Genomic DNA, 15,484 nt, shown 5'->3' with positions numbered 1-15,484 from the left:
TGAACACATGTCTCAAATTATCTTTGAAAGAAATGTACATGCACTTCAGAATCATAAATAATAAACGAATAACTCATAGAAGAAAGAAGTGTATAATCTTACCGGCTAATCGCAAAGGAATCGAGAAGTGTGGTTGCCGCAATTAAAGCCTAGAAAATATATGATCGGCCATCATGACATTATTGTACAAAGCAGAAAGGAACTCATCTCCAATTTCTCTACATCAGAGGGAGAAATAAAAAGGTGGTGAGTGACAAAGAAAGAAAATACTTCACATCAAACCCATGTAACACCAAAATGATACATGTACGGGGAAAATATGTTGTGACAAATAAATGCACAAAAAACCAAGAAAAAAGATGACAGACTCACCAAGTTCTCCCAATTTTACATTACTGTGTTAGCTTTTGCACTGTCATAATACAATTAAAAACTCAAATATAGAACATTTGTATGGAAAAAGCAGTATTAATGATAAGACAACCTTTAAAGCTCAACTTTTCAATTATAACTATCAACTCCTACCACACACCAATAGACTTATCTTACCTGAAACCTGAAACAATTAAAATCATAATGGAGTAAAGAAACCAGAAAATAATCAAAATACCAAACATGAAAGATCAAACAAGAGGAAGATAGAACCAAAAGGAATCACATGTTCATAGATTACCTAGCTTGCAACACCAAAGAGAAAAATAACAAATTAAAAAAAATACACTTTCAGCATAGATAAAGAATCATTGAAAACAAAAAGCATATACTAGAGATTACCAAATAAAAAATGAAGGCTCCACTCCAAAAAGAAGGTTATCAAATTGACAAACCAGGATGCAAAAAACATGCACACAATCATATTCTTATTTCTACTGATCAAGGCAAAATTAAAAATAAATGAAGAACGACTAATTTTAGAAGTTTGATTTTCTATCTGGGGTCATTCTCCATCTTAACTGTAGTATTGAGACACACAAAACATTGTTGATATTGAGGAATCAGCTAGCTAAAAAACGTCTCAATTTTCGAATGCATAATTATAACCAAAAACTATATAAACAATCAAACGAAGAAAAAAATTCAAATTCAAAAAATTGACATAAAAGAAGAATATGAAGAGCAAACAATCAAAGCCCCAAAAACTCAATAATAATAGCAAATACAATAATCGTAGTAATAAAAGCAAACTTCAAACTCAAAACCAGCAAGAACATAAATAAAACCTCATTCAGGAAACCAAAATAACTAAGGAGAAAAGAGTGAGAATAATAAAGATCAAACAGTAAGATAGAACCAGAAGGAATTGTGCTTTTCACATATTAGTTCTCCAGCAACACCAAACAGGGAAATAACAATTAGAAAAAAATTATCTCCGAATCAATACGGAAATACTGAAACCAAAAGAATATAGTAGGGATCACAAAATAAAAACCGAAGGCTCCATGCTATGAAAAACGTTGTCATTTTCATACACCAAGCTGTAGAAAAATACGTTTACGATTCATTAGTATGCCTTACGATCAAAATCTATAATTAATCCATGCATTAAGTATCATAAACGGCTCTAGATATATTGAGCTTCAATTTTTTCTGTAAACAGATGAATGAATGTCTCAAATTATCTTTTGAAAGAAATTTACATGTATTTCAGAATCAATATTGCCAAATTACAATATCAAGACTACTATTCCAGAATTAATAAATTCAAGGAGAAAAATCACCCACTAAATCCAAATGCTTAAAGCATGTCCTTAAAATGTCTGCAATAGCTTTCACATCCAATGATACATTAATAGACTCTCTTGTTGATAATCTCTGCCATCACTTTCACTCTACATCCTCCTCGTGATACCCAAACACGATGATTAAAGGAGAAAAACATGAACAATTGAGTCAAAAGTAGAGACAACCAAATTAAAGAACAACGTCTTTGACAAAATGACACAGTCAATTGTAGATTCTAGTCCTCCTATACCAAATTTCACAGCACCCCCCTACACCAAAGATCTTGTACTACTTGAGTGAGGGATGATATTATTATTTTTGTCCTTACTCTTATTCTTATATTTACATATCACAATTGACAATTATATACTAAAAAAAGATAACAAAAGGAATGGCAAATCAACAGTACAAAAAAGTGCCAAACCAAGTTATGCTGAATTCCACATCCTTGGGGAGGGCAAAGGTTCTAGAATCTTGTATGCTTCAAATACTATATAATCTTGCTGAAACAGAAACACAAAAAATCTTACACCAGCAGGGCACTCCATCAAAGGAAGAATATCCCAAAACAATTAGATATTAGATATGTAACGAAAAAAATGACTATTTTTACCCAAGGGTCTGTGAACTGAACTACTTCTTCCCACAGTTTCCATAGCAAACCACACAATCATAGGCTATCTATTTGTTCTGATAATATGCAACATGGTTTGCAGAATTATTCTACTCTTCTATCTTTTTTCGTGCTTTTTCTCCCAAAATTTCCAAAATCATGTAAACTTTTGCACTATAAGAATACAAATCAAAAATCCAAATGTAGAACAAACATTTGTAAGAAAAAAGAAGTATTAATGCTAAGAACAAAGATAACCCCTAAGGCTCAACTTTTCAATTACACCAACCAACTCTTACCACACAAACCAATAGACCCATTTGACCGAAAACAGTGGAAATCAGAACAGAGTAAATTGAGAAAACTGATCTGGTTGATAGCAATTGACCGAGAAGAAATGAAATGGACATAATTTATAATAATATAGTATGGAGTACCAAATTAAAACTGAGGCTCGGTACTTTACGCAGAATGTTAATGTGTCGAAACAAAGTATACTGCAAAAACAAAGTTCTTATTTCAATTCCACGTGTACAGCGATGAAATCCAGAGCCAAATCAAAACTCAGAATCAAGAAAACAGAAAATCACCAAAATACATTACATGAAAGATCATACAAAAGCAAGATAGAAACAAAAGGAACAACATGTTCATAGATTTAACTATCCTGTAACACCAAAAACGAAACACCAAATCAACCAAAATACGCTTTTAGAATTGATTGACAGAGAATTATTGAAAACCTAAAAATTTACCAGAGATCCCGAAATCAAACATCAAAACACACTCCATGTAGAAGATTATTAGTTTCAAAAATCGCGCTGCAGAAAAATATTCTCACAATTATAATCTTTTTTCTTCTGATCAAAGCCAGAAATTAAAAAATGAAAAACGACTAACTGAAGAAATTTGATTATTATATCTGGAGCAGTTCTCCATCTTATCCAATCTATTGAGAATCACAATTGTCTTCCTTTTTAAGAGCATACATTGATTATTCTTGTGTATCACAATTGACATTGACGTAAACGAATAATTAGAAGAGCAAACAAACAAAGATCTAACAACTCAATAATAACAGCAGATATAATTAAAAAAAGAACATCAAACTCCAAATAAAACCTCAACCGGGAAACCAAAATAACCAGGGAGAAAATAGGGAAAATAGAAAATATAAACCAGTAAGATAGGACCAGAAGATATTGTGTGTTTCACATATTAGCACCCCTGCAAAATCAAAAGGGGAATAACAATTAGAAATAAATGCTTTCAGAATCGATAAGGAAATACTAAAACAAAAAGATAATACTCGAGATCACTCAATCAAAACTCAAGGCTCGATACTTCGAAGAAGGTTATCATATTGACAAACCACACTGAAGAAAAATAAGTTCACAATTCATTTGTATGTTCCGCGATCAACATCCAGAAATAACAATAATAATGACTTTGTAGAAATTTGATTTATCTAGGGCTTTCCCTTCCTTATCATCCAACAAGGCTCAACGTTCTAGATATCTAAACTTCCACCCACTGCAAAACACATAAATTGTGTGTTTCACATATTACAACCCCTGCAAAATCAAAAGGGGAATAACAATTAGAAATAAATGCTTTTAGAATCGATAAGGAAATACTGAAACAAAAAGATAATACTAGAGATCACTCAATCAAAACTCAAGGCTCGATACTTCGAAGAAGGTTATCGTATTGACAAACCACACTGCAGAAAAATAAGTTCACAATTCATTTTTATGTTTTGGGATCAACATCCAGAAATAACAATTATAATGACTCTAAAGAAATTTGATTTATCTAGGGCTTTCCCTTTCTTATCCATCCAACAAGGTTCAACGTTCTAGATATCTAAACTTCAACTCACTGCAAAACAGATAAATGCATGTCTTAAATTATTCTTGAAAGACAAAAAACATGAAAATTACATAGTCAAAGTAGAGATCGCAAAATGAAAGAACGACAACTGTGAGGACACAATCAATTGTAAATTCCAAATCTCTTATGCAAAATAAAGCTTTACCCCTATACCAAAAGGAGTTCATGTACCTATTGTAGATTCCAATGCTCCAATGCAAAATTAGACTTTACCCTATACCAGAAGGAGTTATGTACAACGAGATAATACTATTATTCTTAACCTTACTCTTAAGTATCACAATTGAAAGAACATAGAAAAAACATATTACAAAGGAAGTGGCAAATCATCAGAACAACAAAAATGTCAAACCAAGTTATTCTTACTTCCACATCCTCGATGAGTGAAAAGGTACACTCAAGAATCTTGTATGCTTCAATACTCTAAAATCTTGCTGAAACAACAACACAAAAAATCCGAAACTCCATGGCACTCCATCAAAAGACAAATATCCCAAAACAATAAGATATTAGAGATGTAAATACAAAATGACCGTTTTTATGTACAATTAAAATATTTGTGAAAAATATTTTTGAAATATGTACAGTAAAATTATATAGACTATTTGTGAAAAAACCAAAGAAAAATAAAGATCAAATAGTACGATAGAACCAGAAGGAATTCTGCTTTACTTCTCCAGCAACACCAAACAGGGAAATAACAATTAGAAAAAAATTCTCTCCGAATCAATACAGAAATACTGAAACCAAAACAATATAGTAGGGATCTCAAATTCAAATCTGAAGCCTCGATGCTATGAACAACATTGTCATTTTCATACATCAAGCTGCAGAAAATTAAGTTTACGATTCATTAGTACGCCTTACGATCAAAGTCTGTAACTAATCCATGCATTAAGTATCAAAAAAGGCTCTAGATGAACTAAGCTTCAATTCTTTCTGTAAACAGATGAACGCACGTCTCAAATTATCTTTTGAAAGAAATGCACATCTATTTTAGAATCATATATATTGAAGGCCTCCTTAAACTTTTAATAAAAAACACATTAATCAATATTGCCAAATTACAATATCAGGATACCCATTCCAGAATTAATAAATTCAAGGAGAAAAATCACCCACCAAATCCAAAGACTTAAAGGATGTCCTTAAAATGACTGCAACAGCTTTCACATCCAATGATACATTCATAGGCTCTCTTTTTGATAATCGCCGCCATGGCTTTCACTCTACATCCTCCTTGTGATACCCACACAAGAAGATTAAAGGACAAACACGTGAACAATTTAGTCCAAAGTAGAGACAACTAAATGAAAGAACAACGACTTTGACAATATGACACAATCAACTGTAGATTCTAGTCCTCCTATACAAAATTTCATAGCACCCATACACCAAAAAATTTGTACAACTTGAGGGATGATATTATTATTTTTGTCCTTACTCTTATTCGTATTGTTGTATATCACAATGGACAATAATATACTAAAAAATGATAACAAAAGGAATGGCAAATCGACAATACAAAAAAGTGCCAAACCAAGTTATCCTGAATTCCACATCCTCGGGGAGGGCAAAGGTTCTAGAATCTTGTATGCTTCAAACACTACATGCCAAATTACAATATCAGGACTACCATACCAGAATTAATAAATTCAAGGAGAAAAATCACCCATTAAAGAACAACGTCTTTGACAAAATGACACAGTCAATTGTAGATTCTAGTCCTCCTATACAAAATTTCACAGCACCCTTACACCAAAGATCTTGTACTACTTGAGTAAGGGATGATATTATTATTTTTGTCCTTACTCTTATTCTTATATTTACATATCACAATTGACAATTATATACTAAAAAAAGATAACAAAAGGAATGGCAAATCAACAGTACAAAAAAGTGCCAAACCAAGTTATCCTGAATTCCACATCCTTCGAGAGGGCAAAGGTTCTAGAATCTTGTATGCTTCAAACACTACAAAATCTTGTTGAAACAGAAACACAAAAAACCCTATACCAGCAGGGCACTCCATCAAAGGACAAATATCCCTAAACAGTAAGATATTAGACACGTAAAGGAAAAAATGATTGTTTTTACCGAAGGGTATGTGAACTGAACTTCTTCATGCCACGTTTTCCATAGCAAACCACACAATCATAGGCTATCTCTTTGTTCTGATGATATGCAACATGGTTTGCAGAATTATGCTACTCTTCAATCTTTTTTCTTGGTTTTTCTCCCAAAATTTCCAGAATCATGTAAAATTTTGCACTGTAAGAATACAAATCAAAAACCCAAATGTAGAACAAATATTTGTAAGAAAAAAGATGTATTAATGATAAGAATTAAGAAAAACCACTAAGGCTCAACTTTTCAATTATACCAACCAACTCTTACCACACACACCAATAGACTCATCTGACCAGAAACAGTGGAAATCATAAGAGAGTAAATTAAGAAAACTGGTCTGGTTGATAGGAATTGACCGAGAAGAAATCAAATGGACATAATTTATAATAATATAGGGTACCAAAAGAATATAGTAGGGATCGCAAAACCAAAACCAAAGGCTCCATGCTATGAAAAACGTTGTCATTTTCATACACCAAGCTGCAGAAAATTACGTTTACGATTCATTAGTATGCCTTACGATCAAAATCTATAATTAATCCATGCATTAAGTATCATAAACGGCTCTAGATAAACTAAGCTTCAATTTTTTCTGTAAACAGATGAATGCATGTCTCAAATTATCTTTTGAAAGAAATTTACGTGTATTTCAGAATCATATATACCGAAGCCCTCCCCAAACTTTTAACAAAAACACATTAATCAATATTGCCAAATTACAATATCAGGACTACCATACCAGAATTAATAAATTCAAGGAGAAAAATCACCCATTAAAGAACAACGTCTTTGACAAAATGACACAGTCAATTGTAGATTCTAGTCCTCCTATACAAAATTTCACAGCACCCTTACACCAAAGATCTTGTACTACTTGAGTAAGGGATGATATTATTATTTTTGTCCTTACTCTTATTCTTATATTTACATATCACAATTGACAATTATATACTAAAAAAAGATAACAAAAGGAATGGCAAATCAACAGTACAAAAAAGTGCCAAACCAAGTTATCCTGAATTCCACATCCTTCGAGAGGGCAAAGGTTCTAGAATCTTGTATGCTTCAAATACTACATAATCTTGCTGAAACAGAAACACAAAAAATCTAACACCAGCAGGGCACTCCATCAAAGGACAAATATCCCAAAACAATTAGATATTAGATATATAACGAAAAAAATGACTATTTTTACCGAAGGGTCTGTGAAATGAACTTCTTCATGCCACGGTTTCCATAGCAAACCACACAATCATAGGCAATTTATTTGTTCTGATGATATGCAACATGATTTGCAAAATTATGCTACTCTTCTATCTTTTTTCGTGCTTTTTCTCCCAAAATTTCAAGAATCATGTAAACTTTTGCACTGTAAGAATACAAATAAAAAACCCAAATGTAGAACAAGCATTTGTAAGAAAAAACAAGTATTAATGATAAGAACTAAGAAAACCCCTAAGGCTCAACTTTTCAATTACACCAACCAACTCTTACCACACAAACCAATAGACGCATCTGACCGGAATCAGTGGAAATCAGAACAGAGTAAATCGAGAAAACTGGTCTGGTTGATAGCAATTGACCGAAAAGAAATGAAATGGACATAATTTATAATAATATAGTATGGAGTACCAAATTAAAACTGAGGCTCGGTACTCTACGCAAAATGTTAATGTGTCCAAACAAACTATAATGGAAAAACAAAGTTCATATTTCAATTCCACGTGTACGGCGATGAAATCCAGAGCCAAATAAAAACTCAGAATCAAGAAAACAGAAAATAATCAAAATATAATACATGAAAGATCATACACAAGCTTAATCCATGCATTAAGTATCATAAACGGCTCTAGATAAACTAAGCTTCAATTTTTTCTGTAAACAGATGAATGCATGTCTCAAATTATCTTTTGAAAGAAATTTACGTGTATTTCAGAATCATATATACCGAAGCCCTCCCCAAACTTTTAACAAAAACACATTAATCAATATTGCCAAATTACAATATCAGGACTACCATACCAGAATTAATAAATTCAAGGAGAAAAATCACCCACTACTTTTAGAATTGATTGACAGAGAATTATTGAAAACATAAAAAATTTACCAGAGATCCAAAAATCAAACATCAAAGCACACCCCAGGTAGAACATTATTAGTTTCACAAATCGCGCTGCAGAAAAATATTCTCACAATTATAATCTTTTTTCTTCTGATCCAAGCCAGAAATTAAAAAATGAAGAACGACTAACTGAAGAAATTTGATTATTATATCTGGAGCAGTTCTCCATCTTATCCAATCTATTGAGAATCACAATTGTCTTCCTTTTTAAGAGCATACCTTGATTATTCTTGTGTATCACAATTGACATTGACGTAAAAGAATAATTAGAAGAGCAAACAAACAAAGATCTAATAACTCAACAATAGCAGCACATATAATTAAAATGAGAACATCAAACTCCAAATAAAACCTCAACCAAGAAACCAAAATAACCAGGGAGAAAAGAGGGAAAATGAAAATATCAACCAGTAAGATACGACCAGAAGGAATTATGTGTTTCGCATATTACAACCCCTGCAAAATCAAAAGATAATACTAGAGATCACTCAATCAAAACTCAAGGTTCCATACTTCGAAGAAGGTTATCATATTGACAAACCACACTGTAGAAAAATAAGTTCACAATTCATTTGTATGATTTGCGATCTACATCCAGAAATAACAATTATAATGACTCTGAAGAAATTTGATTTATCTAGGGGTTTCCCTTTCTTATCCATCCAACAAGGCTCAACGTTCTAGATATCTAAACTTCAACTCACTACAAAACACATAAATGCATGTCTTAAATTATTCTTGAAAGACAAAGAAACATGAAAATTACATATACCAATTCTCATCAATGCATGTCTTAAATTATCTAAGGCTTTACCCCTATACCAGAAGGAGTTCATGTACCAATTGTAGATTCCAGTTGTCCAATGCAAAATTAGTATTTACCCTATACCAGAAGGAGTTTTGTACAACTAGAGATAATGCTATTATTCTTAACATTACTCTTAAGTATCACAATTGAAAAGAACACAAAAAAACATTATAACAAAGGAAGTGGCAAATCATCAGAACAAAAAAAATGCAAAACCAAGTTATTCTTACTTCCACGTCCTCGATGAGTGAAAAGGTACACTCGAGAATCTTGTATGCTTCAATACTCTAGAATCTTGCTGAAACAGCAACACAAAAAATCCGAAACCCCATGGCACTCCATCAAAAGACAAATATCCCAAAACAATAAGATATTAGATATGTAAATACAAAATGACCATTTTTATGTACAACTAAAATATTTGTGAAAAATATTTTTGAAATACGTACAGTAAAATTACATTGACTATTTGTGAAAAAACCCAAGAAAAACAAAGAGTAACATAATTCTCCACACCATGTTGTCGAGCAGCATTTAATAGGAAAGGCTCACAAATCTTTCTCAATCTCTCCATAATAGTATGAACTTCCGCACTGCCAGATTACAGGTTTGAAAACCAAAATTTCAAAAAATAAATAAAAAAAGTCGTATTCTGGTTAAGAAAATTGGGCATTGATGGGTAAAGAAACCCTAAGCCAAAACCTTTCAGTTGTAACCCTCACTCCACATCAAAAGACGTATCTCACCTGTAACGTAATCAACTAAACTAGACAATCTAACTCCAGAAAAGAAATGAAAATAATTCACAATCCCAGCCAAAACAAACTTGAGAATTGATACACAACACTGCAGAAAACAGGTCTATATTTCAATTCAATGTGTGGCAATCAAGCCAGAAATTAAATCAAAATAGTAATAAATTTCAATGAAGAAATAAAATTGACTATATTTAACCACGAGTTAAAAATTGATAATCATGCATCTAGTTTCGCAAAACATCTCTACAACACCTTACAAACATCAGAAGTCCAGCCTACTATCACTAGACATGATCAACCGAAGAAAATTATTCAAATAACTGACGTAAAAGTGTACTGGGAAGAACAGTGAATTAAAATCTAAATAATAGCTACAGATCATTAAAACAATAAAAGAAAAAACCGTTAAAATCTAAATAATAGCCGCATATCGAAACCAGCAAGAACCAAAATCAAGAAACCAAAATCAACAACTAGAAAACAATAAGAATAAAATACAAGAAGATCAAACCAGCGAAAGATATAACCAGAAGGAATTGAACCTGCAACAACAAAGATTAAACCAAAATCAAGAAAAATATGCTGACAAAATCAATAAAGAAATATTTAAATGAATTGAATTTATTAGAAGAAAAATATGCTTCGCACACTGCAGAAAAATAGGTTCATAATTCAATTTGTATGTCTGGCGATCAATGAACATAAATAAAAATAATACATGAAGAAAGAGGTTGATAATCTTACTGGCTAATCTTTTGCAAAGGAATGAGAAGTGTGGTTGCCGCAATTAACAACTAGGAAATATATGAACGGTCATCATGACATTATTGTACAAATTAGAAAGTAACTCATCTCCAATTTCTCTAAATATATATTAATTATTGATCAACAATCTAGAAATATAATTTGACTTAAGTTCTCACCCGTCATTAAAGAGACTTCTAAAACCAGAGATAGTAATTAAAATATCATAAAAAAAAACTAAATTAACTCTATAAAAATTCAATTAGATAGACATCCATTTATCAAAGAAAAAAGACTTTATGCATTGTATATTGTAACTTACTTTAGAATCAAGTTTTATGTTTCATCGTCATTTTCCTGGACATAAAAAATAAGTACATACAAATCAATGGAACCTAACCTCAATTTGTTGCTACCTTAGTCATGCTCTAAGTTTCTTTTCTAAGTGACTGAGTTCAAATCTTAGAATACTACAATGAATACAATTTATAAATGCTCAAAACTACTTATATTTATACATAATGTTTTCGAAAATTACAACCTAAGAAAATATTCAAATTTTTACATTCAAGTGATGCCTTGAAGAACTTTGTTAAACACTGCAAAACAGCAAAAAATTCGGTTCAAAACTCTGATGATCAAAATTAATTAAATATAAATTATAACGAAACAAAATTTAAACTTCTTGTAAAAACCCTGATGAAAAAGAAAAAAGAGGATTTCAGTGTTGGAAACAATCATATTATTGGAAGAAGTAAAAGAAAGTAAAGCACATATGTCCAAAGCTAAGAAGTATATTCCAAAATCGATATCCTACCCAATGTTTTGCAGAATCATAAATACTAAAGCATTTCTTATCTTGATAAACACAAAAATAAATATTACCAACACCACATCATAAAAGCACAACTATTTAAATCAACAAAAATTACATTTCGATACAATGACAAGTTTTATCCTAAAGGCTTCACATCCTTGATAATGGATGTCTGCCAATGCCTTCACATCCCACATTACATTCAAAGTTATATCCGATTGAACTTGATACTAAGGCCACATATGTCACAATCCATATCCTTATGAACAAAATCTGTAAATAAAAATAATGTCTCAATGAAAAAGTTTGATTTATCTGGCGGTTCTCCTTTTTCTAATCCATGCATAGTATCAAAAAAGGCTCTAAATGTCCAAACATCAACTCTTTCTATTAAACAGATGAACACATGTCTTAAATTATCTTTGAAAGAAATATAAATGCACTACAGAATCACAAATAATAAACGAATAACTCATAGAAGAAAGAGGTTTATAATCTTACCGGCTAATCTTTCGCAAAGGAATCGAGAAGTGTGGTTGCCGTAATTAAAGCCAGGGAAATATATGAACAGCCATCATGACATTATTGTACAAAGCAGAACGGAACTCATCTCCAATTTCTCTACATCAGAGGGAGAACTAAAAAGGTGGTGAGTGACAAAGAAGGAAAATACTTCACATCAAACCCATGTAACACCAAAATGATACATGTATGGAGGAAATATCTTGTGACAAATAGATGCACAGAAAACCAAGAAAAAAGATAACAGACTAACCAAGTCATCCCAATTTTTCCAAAACTGTGTAAGCTTCTGCATTGTAATAATACAATCAAAAACCCAAATGTAGAACAAACATTTGTATGGAAAAAGTAGTATTAATGGAAAGACAACCTTTAAAGCTCAATTTTTCAATTATAACTACCAACTCTTACCACACACCCATAGAATTATCATACCTGAAACAATAAAAATCATAATAGAATAAAGAAACCAGAAAATAATCAAAATACAGAACATGAAAGATCAAACAAGAGGAAGATAAAACCAAAAGGAATCACATGTTCTCATATATTACCTAGCTTGCAACACCAGAGAGAAAATAACAATTAAAAAAAAATACACTTTCAGCATAGATAAAGAATTATTGAAAACAAAAAGCATATGCTAGAGATTACCAAATAAAAAATGAAGGCTCCACTACAAAAAGAAAGTTATCAAATTGACAAACCAGGATGCAAAAAAAATTGCACACAATCATATTCTTATTTCTACTGGTCAAGGCAAAATTCAAAATAAATGAAGAACGACTAATTTTAGAAGTATGATTTTCTATTTGGAGCCATTCTCCATCTTAACTGTAGTATTGAGAATCACAAAACATTGTAGATATCGAGGAATCAGCTAGCTGAAAAACGTCTTGATTTTTGAATGCATAATTATATCCAAAAACTATATAAACAATCAAACGACGAAAAATATTCAAATTCAAAAAATTGACATCAAAGAAGAATTGGAAGAGCAAGCAATCAAAGCCCTAAAAACTCAATAATAACAGCAAATACAATAATCATAGTAATAAAAGCAAACTTCAAGCTCAAAACTAGCAAGAACATAAATAAAACCTCATTCAGTAAACCAAAATAACAAAAGAGTGAAAACAATAAAGATCACAATTGACAATAATATACTAAAAAATGATAACAAAGGGAATGGCAAATACACCAAAAATCTTGTACAACTTGAGGGATGATATTATTATTTTTGTCCTTACTCTTATTCGTATTTTTGTAAATCACAATTGACAATAACATACTAAAAAATGATAACAAAGGGAATGGCAAATCGACAGTACAAAAAAGTGCCAAACCAAGTTATCCTGAATTCCACATCCTCGGGGAGGGCAAAAGTTCTAGAATCTTGTATGCTTCAACACTACATAATCTTGCTGAAACAGAAACACAAAAAATCCAACACCAGCAGGGCACTCCATCATAGGACAAATATCCCTAAACAATAAGATATTAGACACGTAAAGAAAAAAATGATTGTCTTTACCGAAGGGTATGTGAACTGAACTTCTTCATGCCACGGTTTCCATAACAAACCACACAATCATATGCAACATGGTTTGCAGAATTATGCTACTCTTCAATCTTTTTTCTTCGTTTTTCTCCCAAATTTTCCAGAATCATGTAAACTTATGCACTGTAAGAATACAAATCCAAAACCCAAATGTAGAACAGACATTTGTATGAAAAAAGAAGTATTAATGATAAGAACTAAGAAAACCCCTAAGGCTCAACTTTTCAATTATACCAACCAACTCTTACCACACACACCAATAGACTCATATGACCAGAAACAGTGGAAACCATAAGAGAGTTGTCAAGAATTAGAATAAAATTATATTTATTGAAACTTGAACATTATTGAAACTTGAACATTATTGAAACTTGAACTTGGCAATAGAGAAAACAAAGGAATAACATGTTCATAGATTTAACTATCTTGCAACACCAAAAAGGAAACAACAAATCAACCAAAATACACTTTTTGAATTGATTGATAGAGAAATATTGAAACAAAAAGAATTTACTAAAGATCATCAAATCAAACATCAAAGCACACTCCCTGTAGAACATTATTAGTTTGACAAATCGCGCTGCAGAAAAATATTCTCACAATTATATTCTTTTTTCTTCAGATCAAAGCCAGAAATTAAAAAATCAAGAACGACTAACTGAAGAAATTTGAATATAATATTTGGAGAAGTTCTCCATCTTATCCACTCTATTGAGAATCACAATTGTCTTCCTTTTTAAGAGCATACCTTGATTATTCTAATGTATCACAATTGACATTGACGTAAAGAAGACTTAGAAGAGCGAACAAACAAAGATCTAACAACTCGATAATAACAGCAGTTATAATTAAAATAAAAACAGCAAACTCCGAATAAAAGCTCAACCGGGAAACCAAAATAACCAGGGAGAAAAGAGGGAAAATAGAAAATATCAACCAGTAGGATAGGACCAGAAGGAATTGTGTGTTTCACATATTACCACCCCTGCAAAATCAAAAGGAGAATAACAATTAGACATAAATGCTTTCAGAATCGATAAGGAAATACTGAAACCAAAAGATAATACTAGAGATCACCCAATCAAAACTCAAGGCTCGATATTTCGAAGAAGGTTATCATATTGACAAATCACACTGCAGAAAAATAAGTTCACAATTCATTTGATTTATTTGAAGAACAATTATAATGACTCTGAAGAAATTTGATTTATCTAGGGCTTTCCCTTTCTTATCCATCCAACAAGGCTCAACATTCTAGATATCTAAACTTCAACTCACTGCAAAACACATAAATGCATGTCTTAAATTATCCTTGAAAGACAAAAAAACTTTAAAATTACATAGTCAAAGTAGCGATCACCAAATGAAAGAACGACAACTGTGAGGACACAACCAATTGTAGATTCCAGAGCTCCTATGCAAAATAAGGCTTTACCCCTATACCAGAAGGAGTTCATGTACCGATTGTAGATTCCAGTGCTCCAACGCAAAATTAGACTTTACCCTATACCAGAAGGAGTTATGTACAACTAGAGATAGTACAATTATTCTTAACCTTACACTTAAGTATCACAATTGACAAGATCATCGAAAAAACATATAACAAAGGAAGTGGCAAATCATCATAACAAAAAAAAAATACCAAACCAAGTTATTCTTACTTCCACATCCTCGATGAGTGAAAACGTACACACTAGAATCTTGTATGCTTCAATAGTATAGAATCTTGTTGAAACAAAAACACAAAAAATCCGAAACCCCATGCCACTCCATCAAAGGACAAATATCCTAAAA

At 31.6% G+C, this 15,484-nt stretch overlaps 1 long non-coding RNA gene across 5 annotated transcripts in view; it reads right to left on the bottom strand.

Annotated features, from left to right (window-relative positions):
• The window catches only part of LOC105852439 (uncharacterized), a 41,374-nt gene that overhangs the window by 8,038 nt on the left and 17,852 nt on the right, over window positions 1–15,484 (bottom strand). Inside the window, exons 8-11 of one of the 5 annotated variants that reach the window (XR_012163489.1) lie at window positions 12,109–15,478; window positions 8,466–10,588; window positions 6,326–7,727; window positions 103–5,467 (exon numbers count right to left, since the gene is read on the bottom strand). This is a non-coding gene — a long non-coding RNA (uncharacterized lncRNA). The other 4 variants (XR_012163491.1, XR_012163493.1, XR_012163490.1 and 1 more) reach the window with 4 other exon arrangements.

This window comes from Cicer arietinum, chromosome 6 (genome assembly GCF_000331145.2).
Source record: "Cicer arietinum cultivar CDC Frontier isolate Library 1 chromosome 6, Cicar.CDCFrontier_v2.0, whole genome shotgun sequence".
Taxonomy (NCBI): Eukaryota; Viridiplantae; Streptophyta; class Magnoliopsida; order Fabales; family Fabaceae; genus Cicer; species Cicer arietinum.
This window is presented reverse-complemented; position numbering and strand designations above follow the sequence as displayed.